Source organism: Trachemys scripta, chromosome 1, assembly GCF_013100865.1.
Source record: "Trachemys scripta elegans isolate TJP31775 chromosome 1, CAS_Tse_1.0, whole genome shotgun sequence".
Taxonomy (NCBI): domain Eukaryota; kingdom Metazoa; phylum Chordata; order Testudines; family Emydidae; genus Trachemys; species Trachemys scripta.
This window is the reverse complement of record NC_048298.1, coordinates 127,559,857-127,582,544: the sequence shown is the minus strand read 5'-3', so window position 1 is coordinate 127,582,544 and position 22,688 is coordinate 127,559,857. Positions and strand designations below refer to the sequence as shown.

General features: G+C 48.7%; 1 protein-coding gene across 5 annotated transcripts in view; it reads right to left on the bottom strand.

Moving 5' to 3' along the window:
* The window catches only part of FAR2 (fatty acyl-CoA reductase 2), a 224,550-nt gene extending 218,025 nt beyond the window's left edge, over positions 1-6,525 (bottom strand). Inside the window, exons 1-2 of one of the 5 annotated variants that reach the window (XM_034784658.1) lie at positions 5,684-5,829; positions 1,396-1,495 (exon numbers count right to left, since the gene is read on the bottom strand). The gene's annotated coding sequence lies outside the window, so the exon portion shown is untranslated. Of the gene's footprint in view, positions 1-1,395; positions 1,496-5,443; positions 5,533-5,683; positions 5,830-6,356 lie in introns of those variants that run through there. The other 4 variants (XM_034784667.1, XM_034784676.1, XM_034784651.1 and 1 more) reach the window with 4 other exon arrangements.
* Positions 6,526-22,688: the final 16,163 nt, after the last annotated feature.

Here is a 22,688-nt window from a genome sequence, read left to right as displayed (position 1 = left end):
GCACTCTTTTACAGATGCTACAGTGAAAGTAAAGAACCTTTCATTCCTTTTACTGAAAGGCTTTGCAATTGTGTCAAGACAGGTAAAGCAAAAGGACACTGCCAATTTAGTTGTTCCAAATTTAATTTTGGTGTCAGCTGGCATTTTACACTAAGATGGATAGAAAATGTTTCATGATTTTTCAATCCAAAAATGTATCCTTTTCTTTTATTTAATTTTTATACCTCACACATCAGGGGGGGTAGTTATAATGAACTCTATATACGTGCTGTGGTATACATTTGGTATTAAAGACATTATCAATTATAAAAAGTTATTTGTACAACAAATTTACTAAAGACTGATAGTGGAGCTTGGGTTACTAAAAAACAGAACTAACCTTGTTATCTCCATACTGATTTATACCTGCCTCTGGAGATTTCCATTACTTGCATCTGAAGAAGTGAGGTTCTTACCCACGAAAGCTTATGCTCCCAATACTTCTGTTAGTCTTAAAGGTGCCACAGGACCCTCTGTTGCTTTTTACAGATTCAGACTAACACGGCTACCCCTCTGATACTAAAAAACAGAGGCTCCAACTTACAAACCTGTGTGTTTAAAGATAGGCTTCTACGTCGATAGTAGTCACCTAAATAAAAGTGGGCATACACCTCTGGAAATCAAGCCACTTTTATTTCAGGGTCTGAATACTGGCCAGGTTCTGACACCCCTACTCATGTTGATTAGTTCCTTATTCCTAGGGTGACCAGATGTCCCGATTTTATAGGGACAGTCCCGATTTTGTGGGCTCTTACCTATTGCCCCCCCAACCCCTGTCCCAATTTTTCCACACTTGCTATCTGGACACCCTACTTATTCCTGAAATAGCCCTGCTGAAGTCAACAGGACTAATCTGGAGTAAGACCCAGATCCTCAAAGGTATTTGAAGTCAATGGAAAGTTAGGCACCTAAATATCTTTGAAGAGCTGGACATAAAGGTACTACCTCATGTAAGTGAGGGTATCAGAATCTGGTTCTATAGATTTTAGCCTTGCTTCAGCAAAGCACTTACACCTGTGCTTTACTTCAGTGGGACTTCAGCATGTGGTGAAGTGCTATATTGAATCAGGGTCCTAACTGTAAGTACCACCCTTCCACATACTGAGTAGTACTTTATCCTGCAAGTTGTCCCATTAACTTCAAATCGGACTTCTTGAGGAATAAGCTACTTTTCAGTGAACACAAGGATGACAGAATCAGGCCTACATAATAAAAATAAAGTTCAATTCAGGAAAAGGCTCTAATACACTACACATCCTATGGGCCCAGTTATTCCGCTTTGATTCCTGGCAAGTCGAAAACAAGAAGAGTGAGGTATGACCACACAACTTGTGGAGCAGTAAGGGTGCTACTCACTCTGAGCAAGGATGGAAGAATCTAGCCTTTTGTGATTATTCACCACTTGCATTCCCAATTCTACGCATGTATATTCAGGTGATTGTATGTACAGTTGAATCTTGTGAAAAGAGAGAGAAAGTATTATATTATATCTGAACATGCTTGTAGTCAGATTACAGAAATTCTTACCAAGCCTTCAATAGTGCCCAAGTGTTTTAATAAAACAAACTCAGTCAATGATTAGAGAAAAGAAAAGGATTCCCAGCACACCAATAATTACTCAATGGGAGACTAATTACGTGGTCAAACCATAATTTGTCTTAGTTACAAAAATGTATTGTTGACTATTTACTGTGCAGCGACACAATTAACCATGATTTTTGATACCATGTTCTGTATAAAGACATCACCCAATAGCTATTATCTTTTCTGAAGGGTCATCAGCAATTTGGAAGCACTGATTCGAAAAATAATTTGTTGAAAAAAGTAAAAACAGGATAAAATGCTAACTCAGATGGTGTCAGAAAAAAAATAGGAGTTACATGCTTGGCAAAACACAAAAAGACAGGTGAAGGGAGAATATAAAAAAAGGCAGAAGATGCCTCTGTTATAAATATTGCCTGTAATAGCAAAATGAAAATGAATCTGTGCCAGATGTGTCTGAAGGCCAGAGTTAGCCCTGAAGTAGCTACCATGCATTCTAAGCCATGTTGGAATTATACCAGAGCGCACAGCGATGGAGCCCCAGTAGCCCAAACAGCAGCTCAGGTTCCCTCACAAAGAGAGATCAGACTAAGCCAGAGTGAAAACATCACTATGATCGTGTAGCTAATTTCTAAGGCCCTGATTCTTCATTCTTATGGGATAAGATACTACCCAGTGTGAGGCTGGCATCACTGGGCCAAAGCCTTGGTTCTTACAGTTAGACTCCTACGGCCCTGATTCAGCATGCTTAAGTCCCATTGTAGATAAGCACATAACATTTTTCTGAACTGGGCAAAAATTCATAGAGCCAGAAAGTAATACCCTCTCTTACATGAGGTAGTGAGACCGGCAGTAACCAGAGAGAGATCAAATGACTATTGCCTGGTAGGGGGAGTCACATGGGTTCCAGTGAAGGTGATCAAATAGCAAGTGTGAAAAATCGGGACAGGTATGGGGGGTAATAGGTGGCTATATAAGACAAAGCCCTGAATATCAGAACTGTCCCTATAAAACTGGGACCTCTGGTCACTCTAGTTCCAGTCCCTACTCCATATCAGGCAGAGCAGGGATTTGAACCGAGGTGTCCCACATCCTGGGGGACTGTCTAACTACTGGCCTATTGGGTAAAGTGGCAGTGACATGCATAAATCCCTTTGTAGATCTAGCCCTTGAGTCTAAGTGACTTTGGTGCTGTTGACAATTTTACCCACAGTGCCTAAAATGTTTAACTCTTTGACTAATCAAAAAGGAGTGTGTCCAAATTCAGGCAGAGAGCACCGTGAACAGAATGCAGAATATGCAACTATCTCCCTGCCGTTTTCCCCTAAGTCCAACATAGCCAAATAATATATGCACTGAAAATGCATTGTATCAAACAGATATCAGAGACCAAGTCTCTGATCCCACTGCCCACCACTTCCCAGCCCCACCCACAGAGCCCAGCTTCTTAGTCGCAGCTGGTTGCCTGGTTCCCTCATTTCCATTCCAAATAGAAAATTATCTTTCCCCTTTATTTATATGATCATTTCCTTTTATGGATCAAAATAAATGGTCATTAAAGCAACTATACAAATAAAGGGGGGAAATAATTTTCTCTGTGCAATGCAGTTGGAAGGCCCATGTAACTAGGGAGACCCGACTGCCCACTATAAGCAGGGAACTGCTCTACAGCAGGTCTGGAGACCAGTGGACCAGGGAGACAGTGAGGAGCTCTGCTGCTCACCTCTGCTCCCCAGCTCTGCTGCAGTAACCACTTCTGTGCCTCCACCTCACATTATCCATGGCCCCTTATTCATTCCCCCATATCTATACCCCTTCCTTCCCCACAACACATAGTCTTCCTCCCTCACAGTCCTTAAGCCCAGCAGCTGAGTCCCAGCCCAAAGGGCTACCACAGGCCTGCCAGACCAAGGCTGACCTCTGAGAAATCACAGGAGGCTTCAGCAGAGATGTCTCTGTAGCAGAGATGCAGGTTAAAGGCCTGGTTGTCAGAGACCCACAACTCTCCTGGCCTTCTCTACAAGCCTATCAGCCTCTCTAGAAATTCACCTTGACCAACTCACATATTCTCCTATCTACACAATGTTATTTTGTTTTGTTTTTTAAACGTTCATTAACTTTTTAGCCACTGTGTTTTAAAAATACACCTTGCTGAACTATCATCTGAATATGCAGGAGTGTTAAGTGTGGAGTTTATGGGGAGTGTGGTTGTTTAACTAAAGGATCCTTTCTCTCCCTCCCACCCCCCACATCCCACAAAAAATATAATTTTATATGAAGAAAACATTGCAAAAATTTCAAAAAGGGAGCATTTTCAAATGTTGCTGCTACAAAAATTGGTAAGTATCTTACTAAAACTTATTACATAGAACATGCAACACCGGAGAGTTATTGTGTCAATTTTTTAGACTAAATTCAATCACTAAATTATATTAGAGAGAGGATTTAGACCAGTTTTAAGTGCAAATCTCAGTGCAACCTTAACTAAGAAATCACTATGATTACCCCTATGATAGATGAGACTTCTCTCTATTATATAGACATAGACACACACAGAGAAGCAATTTCCCTGTTTAGTAGGAACATTGCGTTAGCACTCTAGCAATAATGAACACAATCTATATTGGCTGCTAGCTACGTTTCAGACACTATAGCTTCAGATAAAAGAGCCACAATGATATGTGCCTGTAACATAAATAATAACATGTGCTCAGCCACTTGGGTGGAGCTGAGGAATCCAGAGTGCAGAGAAATGCAGTAAACTGACTAGTCTGCAAAGGGGATATCATAACTTGTGACTTCTGATTGAAAAACTCCTAAAAACTCATGAATGTTGACACACCTTTTGGGTTTGTTTATACTTCAGTTCCTTTTTGTTTTAACACCAATTCAAGTGTCAGAACTGGGTGGAAATTTGGGGTATACAGAAAGCCTTTACAGCTGTCTCAAAATTACAATCTTAATTATCAATTGATGTGCCTAATCTGCTCACCAAAGTTTTGGGATGATAAAACAATTGGATGGAGCAATAGCTGTTCAATTTATTATTACAAAGATAAGGCTGTACTTGATAATTTCCTGCTCCTTTTCTCTAGCTAAGTCCTTTACAGGCACAGAGGCAAATTCATTATTATTGCACAAAAGTTAGCACTTTAACTGTACTTTATCAGCAAGCATTTTCAAAGTGCTATACAAACACAGCACAAAGAGATGCCTCTTATTCCTGAAAAATTGAAGATCATCTCAGATTTAGGAACAGTTAGGAACCCAATTTAAAATTAAGGATATGTCTTCATATTGAAGAATGTATGCTGTTTCCTGGAAGCACTGTAGTTGTAATAAAATGTGAGCAAAAATAGTGATTGTGGGGATCATAATTATATCTCCTCCCAATCTAAATAGTTGTGTCCAAGCTTTGTATCATATGCTGTTCTTTATACTGACTGATGGGCAGGAAAAAAAATAAGGAGTGGAAGGAGAAACCTACAAGTTTAAAAGCACCTTAAAAAAAAAAAAAAAAAGCATATTGGGTCTCCTCACTGCACCACAAAGTCTCTATTTCTCCCTAGAGCAAATCTTAAGGTTGTGAAACAGAGCGTGACTATCCACTCATGACATTCTTGTCCTCAGTCATATGTCTGCACTTCATGTTCAACTCTCCCAAGGAGAAGCCCAGGAGAGTAAACGTGCAGGGGCTGGAGATGATCACTAGCCAGCCTAGGACAGATTCGTGTGCGATGGAGAGTCAGGTACCAGCACAGCCCCCGTTTCCATTGGCTTTGGCATACCCGGCCCCTCTGCTTTAAAGCACCCCCGAGAGTCCCCAGTCCGGGCGTGTCTCTCCTTCAAGCTCTACACTTACCCGCTATGAAAGTCAGCAGCGTCGTTGGATTGCGGTTTGTGTCCTCCCAGCCCTCGCTCCCAAACTGAGCCCAACCCGAGCAACCCCGGCTCCTTTCCCTCTCGCGCGCCCAAAGCAGCCCCACCCCAAGCCAGGCTCTCTCACTCCCGTCCTCCTCCCTTTACCCGCCGCGAGGGCGAAAGGCGAAAAGACTCCGCTGGGCTGAATCCCGGACTGTCCCCATTTTCCAGCGGCTGTTACCTTCGTTACCGTTTCCGATCCATTCCCGGCTCCAAAACGCTTCCCCCGCCTCCCCGATCACAAGCAACTCTAGGCAAGGGGGACGGGGGGGCACACAAAACCTCTTCTCTCCTCCTCTTCCAGCCGCTGACACTATATATCCGGCCGGCGTTGAGACAGGAGGTGGGGGCAGAGTTGTCCTGCCTGTCTCTGCCTCTTGCAGCGAGTGCTGGGCGCAACCTTTGCGCGCGCACACGCCCACATGCCAAGGGCAGAGGAGGACAGGCAGGCGAAGAGGGTGCAGACTAGCCCGTCCCGCCCTGGCGGGTTATACTCCCGTTTCTGGTCCCGGCGCTAAGACCAGGGTGCGCTGAACTGCAATTGACACGCTGCAACAGCAGCTGCTGCTGCTTCTTCCCGTTGATCCTAAGAAGATAAAAGCGGCGGAGGGGCAGCTGGTCCACTCCTCGCTATGAATGAACTCTAGGCACCCCCTCCCGCCGCCCGCGCACACACAGCAGCGCCTAATGCAAAGCAGCGGGATTCCTGCCTGCCCTCCCCAGGGTCTGTACCCCCCTCGCTCGACCTCTTCCTTTGCGCCCCTGAGCTATGCCGCAGGGAGCCCAATTAGGTAGTGGCGCTTTAAGGCAATCACGGGATATTTGGGGTAGGGTGTTGCGATGTCTTTCCCTACCGTGAGCATGGATCGCCTCTGTCGGGCTTCACCGGGGGCGCTGCCTGGCTTCAGGATCCCCTTGGAACTTAGGGAGCGAAGACAGAAGCAGGGAAAGAGAGCGCGCGCTAGAGCTGCAGCTGCGCTTGCCTCGCCTTCCTAGCCTAGCAGCGCCTCCTTGCCTCTTTTATTATCATCATCTTCTCACTTCTTACCCTTACATTCCAGCTTTAAATAAAAGGACAGGGGGGGGGGGCAACTACGCTGACAGAAAGAGGGCGGTCTGGACTCCAGTACTCACACCAGGCAAAGGGAAACCATCACGCATGGATGGGAATTTAGTATTCTCTAAATTCATCCTGAACTGGCCCATGCAAAAGACTGTTATTAGGCCTTGAGTGCCAGGTTTTCTTGCTAGGGGCACCATTTCAGTTGTGTGTGTGTGGGGGGGGGGTCTTTAACTTTGATTCTACCGGCTACTAAGGCACCTGAAAAGTCTAGTTTGGGTTTTTGTTGGTGGTGGTTTTTTACAAATAATTTAGAAATTAGCTGACAGGAGCACTGCATCTAATTCCTATATAAAGAAAGAAAATTAAAATAAATATTAGACCCACCCATCTCTGATACAAACATGTTAGAATATCTTGTGTCAAGTCACTTAAGGGACACTCCTTAGGTTTAAAATTGTAATGTATATTCTTACTTTGTTACTAACTCTTGAATACATAGACAAACAAGTGTAGAAAAAAAAACCAAGGTAACTCTTTTGCTGTTCACCAGGCTTGAATAGATCGTTTAATTTTTGGAAACATTGTACTAGGGCACCTGCCTGGGGCACTAGGGGTGTTACCTCACTACAAATAATAGACTACAAACTGCCTTTAAACAGGAGTGAAATTTCAAGTCACTTTCACAGTATTGCCAACCCCAAATGTCCAAAAATCATGAATCAGGCTCACCCAAAATCATGATATTATGTAAAAATAATAGATTTGGTAATCTTTATATCTGCCTTCTGCTTTTTGAGCCCTTAGGGTGGACTGAGGTCACATTTTGAAGCTTTCCCCACAGCTACGAAGGCTAAAAACATTTTACAAAACATTTCTTTAAGAATGATGGCTGAAATCATCACATATCCACTTGACTCCAGGAGTTGGGGCTTTAAGGAAAACAATTATTGTGCGACTCATGACAAAATCATGAGAGTTGGCAACACTGTTTTCACTTCTGTTTAAAGACTAGCAGGGCTGGCCTTAGGCACAGATAAACTGGGTGAAAGCCCGGGGTATCTCTGGAGGAGGGGTGCTCCTCCCTCTGCTGGTTTCTGCAGCCCCACGGCTTCTGCCCCTGGCCTTGGGGCAGCCCCTGGCCAGCTGCTCCTAGGAGCTTCCTGTTTGCTGCACGAGGGGAGGGGAAGAAGGTGCACTGTTATCAGGGTGTCCCCTGCCCCCCTCTATCCATGTACCCCATCTCCACAGAGCATGGGGTGGATAGGGCTCACCAAGAGTGGGACAGAGCTGCTGGCGGCTACTGCTGTGTCTGAAGGAGTGTTCCTTCAGACTGGCGAGTGCGGCTCTCTTAAAGGAGCAGCGTGGGGTCTCTCATCTACTCCCCCAGCTCACTTGTCTCTTTCACACTCACCCCCAACACATACTTATATTGTTGTTGTTACTTGTTGGTACTTCCTGCAATGCACATCTATTCTCTGTAATTGTATTCTTTCAAAGTGCTGTTGTTTTAGTTTTTTGACTGGTCTATGCATTTCATAATTTTATTTCTCTCTTATGCTTAAATTTAATTCTTTGAGTAGTGAGTTCTAAAATGCCTAACCTGTCCTGGCTGGAGTAATTATCATTATTACTTTTATTATCGTATTGTGCTTTGTCATTCATTATTTAAAGTGGTACAATCAAATAATAGTATCTTTCTAGAATGTAACTTTAGCTTGTACTAACCTTAGCAGTGCCAGTTTACAAAACATTAGCTAAACACATAACTTTAGACACTGAGCCGATGAAGGTTGCTTATTTTCAAATTGTATTTTAGTTATATCTGTTAAATAACTTAATTTGCATGAAAATAAATGCAGTTCCAACTATGACACAAATAGCAATGATGGAGTCAAATGTTAGTGAGTCGCATACATGATTGTGACATTAAACATAAATGCCAAAATAATTAGAAAAATAAATTCCTTTTCTTAATAAAAAAGAAAAAACCCTTAATCACATGTTAAAATTATGTTTTTACTGAAAAAATTGACTAAAATAGAGTAGATAATGGCAGTAACACAGAGTGTCTGTTAGAGAAAGTAAGCAGATTTTATTTATCTCTGATAAAGATAGTGTACAAAGTATCAGACGTGTTTCTGATATCAGTGTTAGAACTCCAGAACTGATACCTCAAGGCTTGGGATTGGGAATATCTTGCTGTATTATTTCCTGATTGTTCCAAATTCACATATAAACTTTAAACATGGCTTTAATGGGAGTTTATATATATTTTATCTTTTTTATATAACAATTAGAGTGCTCCTGTCAGCTAATTCCTCAGTTATTATCTGCAAAAACCCTAGAGTTTTCAGGTGCCTAAGTAGTCCCTGGAACCATAGTTAAAGTTTTATTTCACCACCACCCCAAAATCTGAAATGGTGCTCCGATGAGCCAGGAGTGGCCAGAGGGATGCAAGAGGGCTGTGGGCTCTGGCAAGATGCAGCCTCCGTGTGACAGTGTGAAGCCCACCTTGAGCCATATGCTGAGCACCAGGCACCACAAGCCACAACAGCAGCGCAGAAGTAAGGGTAGCAATACACCATATATCATGCCACCCTTACTTCTTTGCTGCTGCTGGCGTTGCCTTCAGAGCTGGGTGCCTGGCCACCACTCGCCAGTATCAGGCTACCCTGCCAGAGCTTAATTTGTGCCGGGGATGAGGTCTGGCATCTCTTTCAATACAAATTAAACACTGAGGGAGGCAGTGGAGCCCAGAGGCAATGGGGAGGGAGAAAGCCCAGGGAGCCCGTGGGGGCCAGGAGTGATGGGGGGGGGGCGGTGCAAAAATACAAGTTCACCCAGGGTACCATTTTCCCTAAGGCCAGCCCTGAAGACTAGTTCCTTTCCCGAAAGCTCTTAACACAACATTACAGTGATTGAGTTGCAGTTCTCACAGGAAAATATTTAAAACCGAATACCAAGAAAATTCCACATTTTAAAGCTGAGGGAAAAAAAAATGGAGGCTTCTGAGGTATATCAGAGCCATGGCAGGCAGGAAAGGAAAATAAACAGGCACAGGAGCTCTGGGCAGCTCTTCCTCTTTAAAAAAAATTTGGAAGGTCAAATCGTCTAGTCCTTAATCATGTACAACTTCTATTGCCATCAGCATCTCCATGGAAGATATTAACATGTGCTCAATAGCTATACACTTCATACTTAAATATTTGAGCCATCTTATCCAGGGCTACACAAGTTACATGCATCAGCTCAGGGACTACATTTTCTGGCATATTCTGAACAGTGCTGAGCACACAGATGGTGCCCAGTGAATAATACAATTCATGACAACAATCGTCAGCGTTATGGACTCTGTGGATGCAATTTCTGTTTTGTTCTGGAATTGGCCTTAATACAGCTGAAACCCTAAGAATGAGGCATAAACACATCTGATACTTATATGACACTCTCATTCCTTTGTTTTCTCGAACTCAGAACAAAAAATGACAAAAGAGAAAGGTTTTCAGTTAAAAGGTAGTAAAATTGCACAGCAGCCATTGCTCTACAACTCAACAGGGGGCAGAACTTGCCACCCCTTTGGGGTTAAGTGATCTCTTCTCATCTAACTCTCATTCTCTTTCTTTCTTCATCCTTCCTGACTTCTGTGCTGCTTTTCATGCTGTCAACCACGACATCCTTCCCAATCACCTCGGACTCTTTGCTGGAGTCTCAGAGAACAGGCCTTGGTTTTGCTCCTATCTGAGTCCTCTTTCTTTGCAGCATGCAGCTGAGAGAGAGGCTGGTCCAGTGGATAGGGAGCGAGACCTGGGTTCTACTCCCCCCATAGATGCCCTGTCTCATCTCAGGACAGTGCTTTAGGGATGGAGTTTCAAAGCCTTTTAGGCACCCAAAGATGCAGCTAAGTATTTAGTGGGGTTTACAAAGCACCTAACATTCCAGGTGTTTTTGAAAATCCCAGTAGGTGCCTAAAATACCTTTGAAAATCTGTCCTTTAGTCTCTCTGTGACTCAGTGCCCCATCTGTACAATGGGGATAACAGCACTACTCTACCTCGCTGAAGGGCTGTGAGGAGAAATAGGTTAGATATTGTGAGGTACTCAGATAATATGGTGATGGGGGCCACATAAGTACCACAGGTAGAGTGGGAACTTCTCTATACCACTGCTATTACTTCCCTGGGTTTTGGCCCCTTCTTTTCATCTATGCCCCTCAAATCCCCCTCTTTTCTGAATGTAACCTTGGCTCAGAGGACTTGGCTGTATTTCTTCTGAGCCCTTGCCTACTACAGAGCTCAGGAAACCTGGACAACAGTAAGGAGCAGTTCAACAACAGGCTGAGTAGGTGCCAGATGACTGTGAAATGTACGTTTGGCAGATTAAAGGTGTGTTGGTGATGTCTTTATGGCAGGTTAGACAATGAAGATAATATTCCCATGGTCATAGCTTCGTGCTCTACATTGTGCAATCTTTGTGAAGCTAAGGGTGAAAGGTTTGCTCAGGGGTGGAGTGTTGAGGCAGACCGCTTGGCTGCTGATTTTGAGCAGCCAGATACCAGGTTTCCCAAGCACTAGATCCTTAATTTAATCACCCACCCTTTCTTATCTTAATCACCCCACTTCTGTTGTAAACAAAATGCTGACTCCCTGTCCCAGAGGCAGGGAGCAGCACCTCTCCTCTGTAGAACTCACATTCCACACAGTTGCCATGCTGTAGTTAAGAGCTCCACTTGGGAGGAAACCTCCTATACAAAACTTGGGGGGCATTCTGAAGCCCCCCCCCCAACCATCCCTGAATGGCATCATTGTTTCTTGCCTGCTTATTCCATCTTCACTTTACAACCAACAAATGTAGACAGTCTTAACCAAATTTATTTTCCCCATAAAAATATTCCTTTAGGGTTTTTTTTGGTTTAATTACAAAGGTGGTGCAAACCAATGTAATTAGGATATTTGAGGTACTATATGTAACCGCTTTGGGGTTTAGAGAACATGGCCACTTTAAATCCTTTTCCTAAGGGGGGAGGGGTAGCAGTGAGAGAAAGGAGGGAAACTCCAGGGTTGGCTCTGGAACTCCAGAGAGAGAAGGGCTGCAGCAAGCAGGCTCTCACAAAGTGAAGCAGCAGAGAACCTGCCTGAAGCCTGGGAAGGACAGGGCAGCCGATTGGGGACACCCCAGGACAGGAGCCAGGAGGAGCATTGTGCCAGGGAGGAATCACCTGAGAAGGACAGGCCAGAGCTGAACGGGGCTGTGAGTACTGGGGCTTGTGACTCTGCATTGGGAATAAGGAGGGAGGCTGCTGGTTAGTTAAGTGGGGAGGTGGTCGTTCTGGGTGGCTTTGCAGAAAGCGGCAGAAGAGGGCACCGAACAGATTTGTTGGGGAAAGTTCACTAGTGCCAAAGATGACAAGGAGCACCCAAGACTCACCACCAGACTGGAACTTTGCCCAGGACTCCCGAACTCTGTGTGTAGACACATTGCTCGGTGTCTGCCCTTTCAGACTGTGCTACCACTGGGTCTGTGGGGCCTGGGTTTGGATGCAACCCTGTTTTACTGCTCCCCCTATATTTCCCCTTGTTTTTCTCCTCTCATCCCTCTGTAAATAAATATTTTCCTTCTTATAGCCATTGTACTTTTCCAGTGGGTGAGTGGGTTCACTCTGGGGGGGGGGGGGGGTTGGAACAGGTGCCCCTGGGGTGGAAGGGATTTTTCCTACTGCATTCTTACATGCACCTTCTCTTGGCCAGAGCTGCCTGCAGAGCAGACTCCATCTTGGCCACGAGGGTGCTAAAGTTACATATAGGTAGATTAGGGAGGGAAAACCTTATTTACTGCAGCTTTGCCAGGAATATTAAGTTATCCTACTTTGGCTGCAGCACAAACTACACCCTTGAGATCTAGGAAAATCCTTCAAGCCAGTATGTGGCCTGAGCAGTAACAGTTAGCAATTATACAGCGCTAAACATCTTCAGAATTCCATAAAAACATCAATTAACCTTCACATTAACTTTGTGAGGCAATATTAACTGAATCATTTCTCTTCAATTTACTGATTGTGAGGTGGTAAGAGTGGTCACTCTGGTCAATTTACTGATGGTACAGAGAGGTAAGGACACTGCCTATGGTTGCAAAGTGAGGCAGCATCAGAGCCAGCATTAGAACCCTGAGACCTACCTGCAGATTGCTAGACCACAAAAGTGCCATAATAGTATAAATCAATATTTTAAAATAAGAAAATACTGTGACAAAGTTCTTCCTCTATCTTGGTGGGTCCTGCGCTTAATGGCAGATTTTCTTGCCTCAGAGATTCACCATGTGGGTTGGGGAACAGCCCAGAAACCTTCCCCTCTGGAAGAACCCACAGTCCAGGTCAATTGGGAGGTTTGGGGGGAACCCGGGCCCACCCTCTACACCGGGTTCCAGCCCAGGGCCCTGTGGACTGCAGCTGTCTATAGTGCCTCCTATAACAGCTGCATGACAGCTACAACTCCCTGGGCTACTTCCCCATGGCCTCCTCCAAACACCTTCCTTATTCTCACCACAGGACCTTCCACCTGGTGTCTGATAATACTTGTGCTCCTCAGTCCTCCAGCAGCAGCATACCATCCCAGCTCCTCACACCACAAACTGAAGTGAGCTCCTTTTAAAACCCAGGTGCCCTGATTAGCCTGCCTTGATTCTAGCAGCTTCTTCTTAATTGGCTCCAGGTGTTCTAATTAGCCTGCCTCCCTTAAGTGGTTCTAGAAGGTTCCTGATTACTCTAGTGCAGCCCCTGCTCTGGTCACTTGTCCCCCGTAATTTTTTGGTCTTTAGCAGTGGGCGGGCTTTGCAATAGGTCTGGTCACTCAGGGAACAGAAACCCTGTCTGACCTGGGACTAATAGATCACTCTCCTGTAGCCCTCTCCCCTGGAGGTAGGACCTGGGGAAGGTGCGCGCCCGGCTCTTCTGCCGTGACTACACCCGGGGCGCCAGCCGATGGAGGGATGCGGCGATAGGGCAGTTGGAACGGGAGGTCTTAGAGCTGGAGAGGCGTCTGGCCGCCAGCCCCAGTGATCCATCCCTCTGCGGAGCATGCCGGGAGAAATGGGAAGAGCTGCGGACCCTCAAGGACCATCGGGCCCGAGGTGCCTTTGTTCGATCCCGCATCCGCCTCCTTCGGGAGATGGATCGCGGTTCCCGCTTCTTCTATGCCCTGGAGAAAAAGAGGGGGGCCAAGAAGCACGTCACCTGCCTTCTAGCAGAGGACGGCACCCCCCTCACGGATCCGGTGGAAATGTGTGGGAGAGCCAGGGCCTTCTACGCAGGTCTTTTCTCCCCGGATCCGACCGATCCTAACGCTTGCAGAATGCTCTGGGATGAACTCCCGACAGTCAGCGCGGGCGACCAAGACCGGCTGGAGCTGCCTCTCACTCTGGCCGAGTTCTCGGAAGCCCTCCACCGCATGCCCACCAATAAATCTCCGGGCAAGGACGGGCTGACCATGGAGTTCTACCGCGTGTTTTGGGACGTCCTCGGCCCGGACCTTGTCACCGTCTGGGCCGAGTCCTTGCAGGGCGGGGTCCTCCCTCTTTCGTGCAGGCGAGCCGTGCTGACCTTATTGCCGAAGAAGGGGGACCTCCGCGATTTACGGAATTGGCGTCCCATCTCGCTCCTCAGCACGGACTATAAAATCGTAGCGAAGGCCATCTCGCTGCGGCTAGGGTCCGTGCTGGCGGACGTGATCCACCCAGACCAGACCTACACCGTCCCGGGCCACACCATCTTCGACAACTTGTATCTGGTCCGGGACCTCTTGGAACTCGGGTGTAGGGATGGTCTGTCGTTTGCCCTCCTGTCCCTGGATCAGGAGAAGGCGTTCGACAGGGTGGACCACGGGTATCTCCTGGGCACTCTGCGAGCGTTTGGCTTCGGGCCCCAGTTTGTGGGTTTTCTCCAGGTGCTGTACGCCTCCGCAGAGTGTTTGGTCAGGCTCAACTGGACCCTGACCGAACCGGTCAGCTTTGGGCGAGGAGTATGTCAAGGGTGCCCCCTCTCGGGCCAGCTGTATGCTCTGGCGATTGAGCCCTTCCTCTGTCTCCTCCGTAGGAGGTTGACAGGGTTGGTGCTACGGGAGCCGGAGCTGCAGCTGGTCCTGTCAGCATACGCCGCCGACGTGCTCCTCGTGGTCCAGGACCCGGGTGACTTGGTGCGGGTGGAGGCTTGCCAGACCATCTATTCGGCGGCCTCCTCTGCCCAGGTCAACTGGGTCAAGAGCTCTGGCCTGGTGGTAGGGGACAGGTGGCAGGCTAGCTCCCTCCCACCCGCGCTTCAGGCCATCCGGTGGAGCGTGGGTCTGCTGCTCTATCTCGGCGTTTACCTTTCTGCCACGCATCCGTCTCCGCCGGAGAACTGGCTAGGTTTAGAGGGCAGAGTGTCGGAGCGGCTCCGGAAATGGACGGGACTGCTCCGGTGTCTCTCCCTTCGAGGGAGAGCACTGGTACTCAATCAACTAGTCCTGTCCATGCTCTGGTACCGGCTCAACACCCTGGTCCCGGCCCCGGGCTTCCTGACCACCCTCCGGACGTTGATTCTGGAGTTCTTTTGGTCAGGACTGCACTGGGTCTCTGCGGGGGTTCTCCATCTACCCCTGGAGGAGGGAGGGTAGGGCCTGAAGTGTCTGCACGCTCAGGTCCGTGTCTTCTGCCTCCAGGCCCTGCAGAGGCTCCTTTATGGTGCAGGTAATCCGACATGGAGCATATTGGCGCACGCCTTCCTGCGCCGCTTCCGAGGGCTCAGATATGACCGGCAGCTCCTTTGTCTCCATCCGAGAGGGCTTCCGCGAGGCCTCTCCGAGCTGCTGGTCTTCTACCAGGACCTCCTCCGGACCTGGAAACTGTTTTCAGTGACCAGGTCCGTGGCGGCCACCGTGGGGGCAGATCTCCTCGCGGAGCCCCTGCTACACAACCCCCAGCTTCGTGTGCAGGTGGCGGAGTCCCCCATGGTGCGCCAGAGGTTGGTCCTAGCAGAAGTCACCAAAGTCGGAGACCTCCTGGACTACGACCGGGGAGACTGGCTGGATCCCCTGACGCTCGCTCAGCGCATGGGGCTCTCCAGACCTCGTACTCCCCGGCGCGTACTTCAGGAGGTGAGGGCTGCTTTGCCGCCCGCTGCTCAGGACTATCTCGACCGGGTCCTGCGAGAGGGCACACCCCGCCCACCCTCCACTCTGAGCCCTCCAGACTTTTTCATCGGGCCCTTGCCCCGTGGACCCAACCAGCCCCCTCCCCGTCCATTCACCATGAGCCGGCTGCACCATCTGCAGCCGGTTCTGTTCCGGACTGCGCCAAGGAAACATCTATACACGCTCATGCTCCATGTTCTTCATGTCCTCACCCTCGCGTCCCGCCCCGATACGAAGTGGCGGGACCTTCTGACACCTCTGGAGGGTGAGGAGCCCCGGTGGGCCAGCCTTTATTCTGCTCGGATCCCAAAGCCCACCGGGGACATCAGTTGGCGGCTCCTTCACGGAGCCGTGAGCACGGGCGTGTACTTGGCGCGGTTTACCCCTATCCCAGACACCTGCCCCTTTTGCGGCGTGAGGGAGACCCTGGCGCATGTTTACCTGGAGTGCGCCAGGCTGCAGCCCCTATTCCGGCTCCTCACGGATATTTTGTTAAGATTTTGGTTGCACTTCTCCCCTCACTTTTTTATTTATGCACTCCCTATCCGTCGCCCCACAAAGTCGCGGGACCTCCTGGTCAACCTCCTTCTGGCCCTAGCGAAACTGGCCATCTATAAAACCAGAGTGAGGAGGTTGGCCGATGGAGTTTCCTGTGACTGTGGGGCGTATTTCAGGTCCTCCGTTCTTTCACGTATCCGGGCAGAGTTCCTCTGGGCGGTGTCCACTGGCTCCCTTGACGACTTCGAGGAGCAGTGGGCGCTGTCTGGGGTTCTCTGCTCGGTGTCCCCGTCTGGTTCGCTTCGTTTGACCCTTTAACCTCACTCCTGTCCCTGTTCTTTTATTAGTTGTCCCCCATAATTTTTTGGTCTCCAGGCCCTGTGGACCCCCCCTTAGGCTGGAGGGGATCCTTTCCTGGATCCCAATAGGTCTGGTCACTCAGGGAACTGAAAACTACTCATCCAGTGTTATTAGCCTTCTACCAGACTCCTGTACCCCACTGGTCTGGGTCTGTCACAATACCAATAAATGGGCTTTGCCAATAATTACACTGCTCTATAGCCAAAATGCTTCTGAAATAAATGTAGTCAAACGTTACTAATTCTGGGTCATTGAGAACGAAAATGATGCTTAAAATTGTTGATTGGCTCTAGTTTTCAAGATATGCTATTGGGTCAGTATATACGACCCTTGACTTGGGAATGGTGGAGGATAAGTGAGTTATAAAGGGAAGGGATCTCAATTTAAACCAGAAATGACTAAAATACATCTTTGACTGGATCTATGAATAAATCTATGACTGGGTTTGGACAGTACTTGCTTTTTAGGCAAAACAATGAATGATGCAATCTGAAGCTGGTATTGCATCATACATGATATGAATTGTTATTCATGTTATTCCTCTAAGTCATGGATGATGCAATCATAACGAAGCTTACATCACTCTGCTGAACAAATTGCCCTATATCAGCTCTAGAAATCACACAGTGTCGTGCTCTCTTATTTGTCAGTGTTTGATTTTGCAAAGGGACACATTTCTGTTTAGCCAAAGTGAGCAGAGATGCCTCGTACTTGTGGGAACAGTGCAGATAACTTCTGCTATGTTTGTGGTGAAGTGACTTTTGCATCACAAAAGCGCAGTCTAACCACTATGGTTAAGAAAGCCTATCACCTTTATTTTGGCTGCAAAATTGGAGATCAGGACAAGAGGTGGGCCCCACACATATGCTGCAACACTTGTGCAACAAATCTTCGCCAGTGGTTGAACAGGAAAAGGAAATGTGTGCCTTTTGCAGTGCCAATGATTTGGAGAGAGCCAACAGATCGTCCCAGCAATTGTTACTTCTGCATGGAGCCTCCAGTTGGGAAGGTGTGTCAAAGAAGAAAAAGTGGACTGTGCATTATCCAAACATTCCCTCAGCTATTCGCCCAGTACCCCACAGAGAAGGACTGCCGGTTCCTGATGCACCAGAATCATTCTCACTTTAGTCAGACGAGGAAAAGGATGAAACTTCTGGTCCTGAACCATCAATGTCACAGGACCCACATTTTCTCCCATCCTCCTCCTCCTCTGAACCACACCTCATAACACAAGGTGAACTGAATGACCTTGCCAGGGATTTGGAACTACCCAAGAGTAAGGCAGAGCTGTTGGGCTCCAGACTACAGCAGTGGAATCTCCTGGCAGGTGATGTTAGGGTTTCCATGTTCCGTGACCGTCAAAAGGATCTTGTCCCATTCTTCTTCATGGAAGGTGATCTTGTAGCCTGCAACAACATCGATGGTGTGATGGCAGCACTCAACATCGTTCACGATCCAGATGAGTGGAGACTATTCATTGATTCATCGAAGATGAGTCTTAAAGCTGATTTACTGCATAATGGCAATGTTTTGCCATCAATTCCAGTTGGTCATGCAGTCCATATGAAGGAAACCTATGACAACATGAAACAACTTTTGAGGTACATAAACTATGACCAACATCAGTGGCAGCTCTGTGGTGATTTGAAGGTTGTTGCTCTCTTGCTTGGTCTGCAGACTAGATACACAAAGTACTGCTGTTTTCTCTGCGAATGGGATAGTCGTGCAAGAGATTCCCACTACATCAAGCAAGATTGGCCACTCCGACAGTCATTGGAGCCTGGGAGGAAAAGTGTTCAGCATCCACCACTTGTTGAATCAAGGAAGATTTTGTTACCACCCTTACACATCAAGCTGGGTCTGATGAAGAACTTTGTCAAGGCCATTGACAAAACACAAGCAGCTTTCAAGTACCTCTGTGGAAAATTTCCAAGGTTAAGTGAAGCTAAGATAAATGAAGGTGTCTTTGTTGGTCCTCAGATTCGTGAACTTCTTCGAGATGATGCATTTGACCATGCACTGCATGGCAAGGAAAAGACGGCATGGAAAGCCTTCCAGTTAGTGGCAATACATTTTCTCGGAAACAACAAGGCAGACAACTACAGTTTGTTGGTGGAAAAACTTCCTCAAGGCATACAAAAGCCTTGGTTGCAACATGTCACTAATGTACCACCCACAGCCGCCGGGAAGGAGCCGCTGGAGCGCAGCCGAGCGGGAGAGGCGTGGGGCTCCCTGCCAGCGGCGGGACGCACGCCGCATTTGCCCAGGGCGGGCCACGGGGTGGGAGGCTCCGCTGGGAGGGCAGCATGCATGGCTGGGAAGGAGCCGCAGCCGCTGGAGCGCAGCGCAGCCGAGAGCGGGAGGGGGAGGAGCGGGGCTCCTTGGCAGCAGCAGGGATTCGTCCCGCGCCACCGACCCGACCCCTGCCTGCTCCGCACTGCCCCCGCCTGGACCCACCATGCTGCCCCACGGGCTGCAAGGCTGGAGCAGCCTCCGCGCTGTGCTCCCTGCCCCTCCGTGTGCAGCGAAACTGCTTTTTTTTTTCGCCCCCACGTCCCGATATTTTCTCTCTCTGATCTGGTCATCTTAGGTGCTGCCCCCGTGACCTGCGGTTTCTACAGAGAGCTGGACGCGATACTTGGGGGCGACCTCACCTTCACTCCGAATACCACCATGGAACACTTCAGAACCCACTTCAACAAGACAGGAGGAGGAGCAAAGCGGGAGAGAGGGTGCTGAGGTGGAGGAAGACACCCTGGAATCCCTAGATGCATGCAGCCAGGAGTTGTTCCCAAGCCAGGAGAAAGGGATATCTCAGTGGTTTGAGCATTGGCCTGCTAAACCCAGGGTTGTGAGTTTAATCCTTGAGGGGGCCATTTAGGGATCTGGGGCAAAAATCTGTTTGGGGATTAGTCCTGCTTTGAGCAGGGGGTTGGACTAGATCACCTCCTGAGTTCCCTTCCAACCCTGATATTTTATGATTCAATGAAGGTAGCCAGTGCTTGGGGAAGGACAAACACCAGAGGAGGTGCCCGTGCAGTGGCGTTTATTTTGGGAAGGAAATTGTTCAGTGCGAGCTCTTGGGGCGAGGAGGGTTAGGGCTGCATGCATGCCTAGATGCGGAATAGGGCGTTGATGTGCTCTCTCACATCGCGGTAGTCGGCCTCAGTGATCTCTTATGAGGTCTCATCCAGTCAGGCTAACATGTCCATGCCACTGTGCCGTGAGGGGCGGGGGGACCATTGCTGCACACAGGCAAGCTGCATATGGGCCAGGGTGGAAGCCGCATTGTAGTACAAGACCCTCCCTTGCTTCCCAGGTCACCCTCAGCAGCGAGATATCTTTCAGGACAAACTCCTGTGGAAAATGTGGGGACAGTGTTCATTATAGGGGCCCTCTGGAGCTGTTGGCTCTCCCCAAGGCACAGAAACCCAGACAGGGCCGGCTTTAGGAAGTGCGGGGCCCAATGCGAACATTTTCAGCGGGGCCCCGGCAGGGATGACTTTAAAAAAAAAAAAAAAAAAAACGCAAAAAAACCCCCTTTCATTTCTTCCATGTATTATTTAATTTCCATAACTATATAAATAATAATAAAATTATATATTATGTACATTGCTGGCTGGAGGCAGGGCAGGGTAGGGCTGACTGGAGGTAGGGTCTGGCTGGAGGCAGGGCAAGGGGTGTGGCACTGGCTGCGGGCAGGGCAGGGGGTGCGGGACTGGAGGCAGGGCAGGGGGTGCGGTGCTGGCTGGAGACAGGGGCTGGCTGCAGGCAGGGCAGGGGGTGTGTGGCTGGTGCGGGCAGGGGGTGCAGCAGGGGCTGGTTACGGGCAGGGGGTGCGGGGCTGGCTGGAGACAGGGGCTGGTGCGGGCAGGGTAGGGGGTGCGGGGCAGGTGCGGGCAGGGGGTGCAGCAGGGGCTGGCTGCGGGCAGGGGCTCCCCTGCTTCTACCGCCCCAGCCCTTTAAATAGCCGAAGGAGCCCTAGGGAAGCAGCGGGGCTTCCGCGGCTATTTAAAGGACTGGGGCGGCAGAGGCAGCTGGAGCCCCGGCCCTTTAAATTGCCACCGGATCCCCCCCCCCGCTGCCCCAGGGCTCTGGGGGCTATTTAAAGGGCCTGGGGCTCCCCTGCTTCTAGCGCCCTGGCCCTTTAAATACCCATGGGAGCCCTGGGGAAGCGGCAGGGCTCCGGCGGCTATTTAAAGGACCGGGGCGGCAGAAGCAACGGGAGCCCTGGACTTTTTAAATAGCCCCCAGAGCCCCGCAGCCCTACCCCAGGGCTCCAGAAGTGGTTACAAGAAATACTCCCAGAGGACAGTACAGCTATGAAACAATCATTCTCCCTGGACCCTGTGCTTACTCACCATTTTGGGGCTCCTGTGGGTTATGTGCGCTTGCTTTGGGATGGGCAAATTATGCTATTTTGTAGACTGTGCTTGCCCTCCTTAAGTATGGGGGAATCATTGCTCTCTCTGGCGTGAACAATGCTGCCTGTGTTAAGTGTTGCATTTTGCCTTTACAGATGCAACCTTGAGATCTCAGCAGTCCATGTTATCACTGGCCGAGAGGCTGCAAAGACTCAGGAAGAGTCCACGTAGAAGCAAAGAAGGCATGCTGCATGAAGTAATGCAGCAGTCACTTAACGAGAATCTAAAAGTGCAGGAGTGGAGGAAGAGTGAAAGGAGGATCCGCCAGCAGAATGCGGATCACCGGCACAAAAGCGTGGAGCTCCGGCAGCAAAGCATGGATCAGCTGATAAGCATCATGGAGCGCCAAGCTGACTCGATCCAGGCGCTCGTAGCCATGCAGACACAGCACTACCGCCCCACCTCCCCCCGCAGCCCCTGTCCCAAAACTCTTTCCCTTGTGCTCCCATGTCACCTCCAACCCACTTTCCCCAACATCCAAGTTCTTATTGCCACCAGCTGCCTCCAACACCTGTAGCTTCACCACCCAGCCCTGAAAACTAAGACCCTTATCCACTGGACTCAACCCCCATCACCATGTAGTATAACCATCCTGAAGTGCAGCATTCATTGCACAGCACTCCAGACAGGAAGGCTGAGTATGATAACAGGACATATGCAAATCTGTAATTGTACCGTTCCCCACCCCACCCCCTTGCCCTTTCTGTTTCCAAAGCAGTTGTGTTTCTTTTCAATAAATCAATTTTCTTTTCAATAAATGGGGTTTTGGGCTTTGAAAACATTCTTTATTATTGCATAAAGTAAAAGATACCTTAGCCCAGGAAAGCAACAGGCACTTCAAGTAAGCGTAGCAAACACAGATTCCTACGAACATTGAAACCACTGCACTTCACTCCCGTGCAGGGCACCAGACATTACTGGTGGCTTTCAGTCTCAAATTGCTCCCTCAAGGCATCCCTAATCATTGCAGCCCCGTGCGGGGCCCCTCTAATAGCCTTGCTCTCTGGTTGTTCAAATTCAGCCTCTAGGTGTTGAACCCCCAAGGTCCATGCCTGAGTGAAGCTTTCACCCTTCCCTTCACAAATGTTATGGAGGGTACAGCACATGGATATAACCGTGGGGAATGCTGACATCAGCCAGGTCCAGCTTCCCATACAGAGTGCCAGCAGCCCTTTAAATGGCCAAAAGCACACTCCACAGTCATTCTGCACTGGCTCAGCCTGTTGTTGAACTGCTCCTTGCTGCTGTCAAGGCTCCCTGTGTAGGGTTTCATGAGCCACGGCATTAAAGGGTAAGCGGGGTCTCCAAGGATCACAATGGGCATTTCGACTTCACCTACAGTGATATTCTGGTCTGGGAAAAAAGTCCCGGCTTGCAGCTTCCTGAACAGGCCAGTGTTCTGAAAGATGCGTGCATCATGCACCTTTCCGGGCCAGCCTGCATTAATGTCAATGAAACGCCCATGGTGATCCACAAGCACCTGGAGAACCATAGAGAAATACCTCTTCCAATTAATGTACTTGGAGACTAGGTGGGCTGGTGCCAGAATTGGAATATGTGTCCCCTCTATCACCCCTCTGCAGTTAGGGAAACCCATTTGTGCAAAGCCAGCCACAATGTCATGCATGTTACCCAGAGTCATGGTTCTTCTGAGCAGGATGTGATTAATGGCCTTGCAAACTTG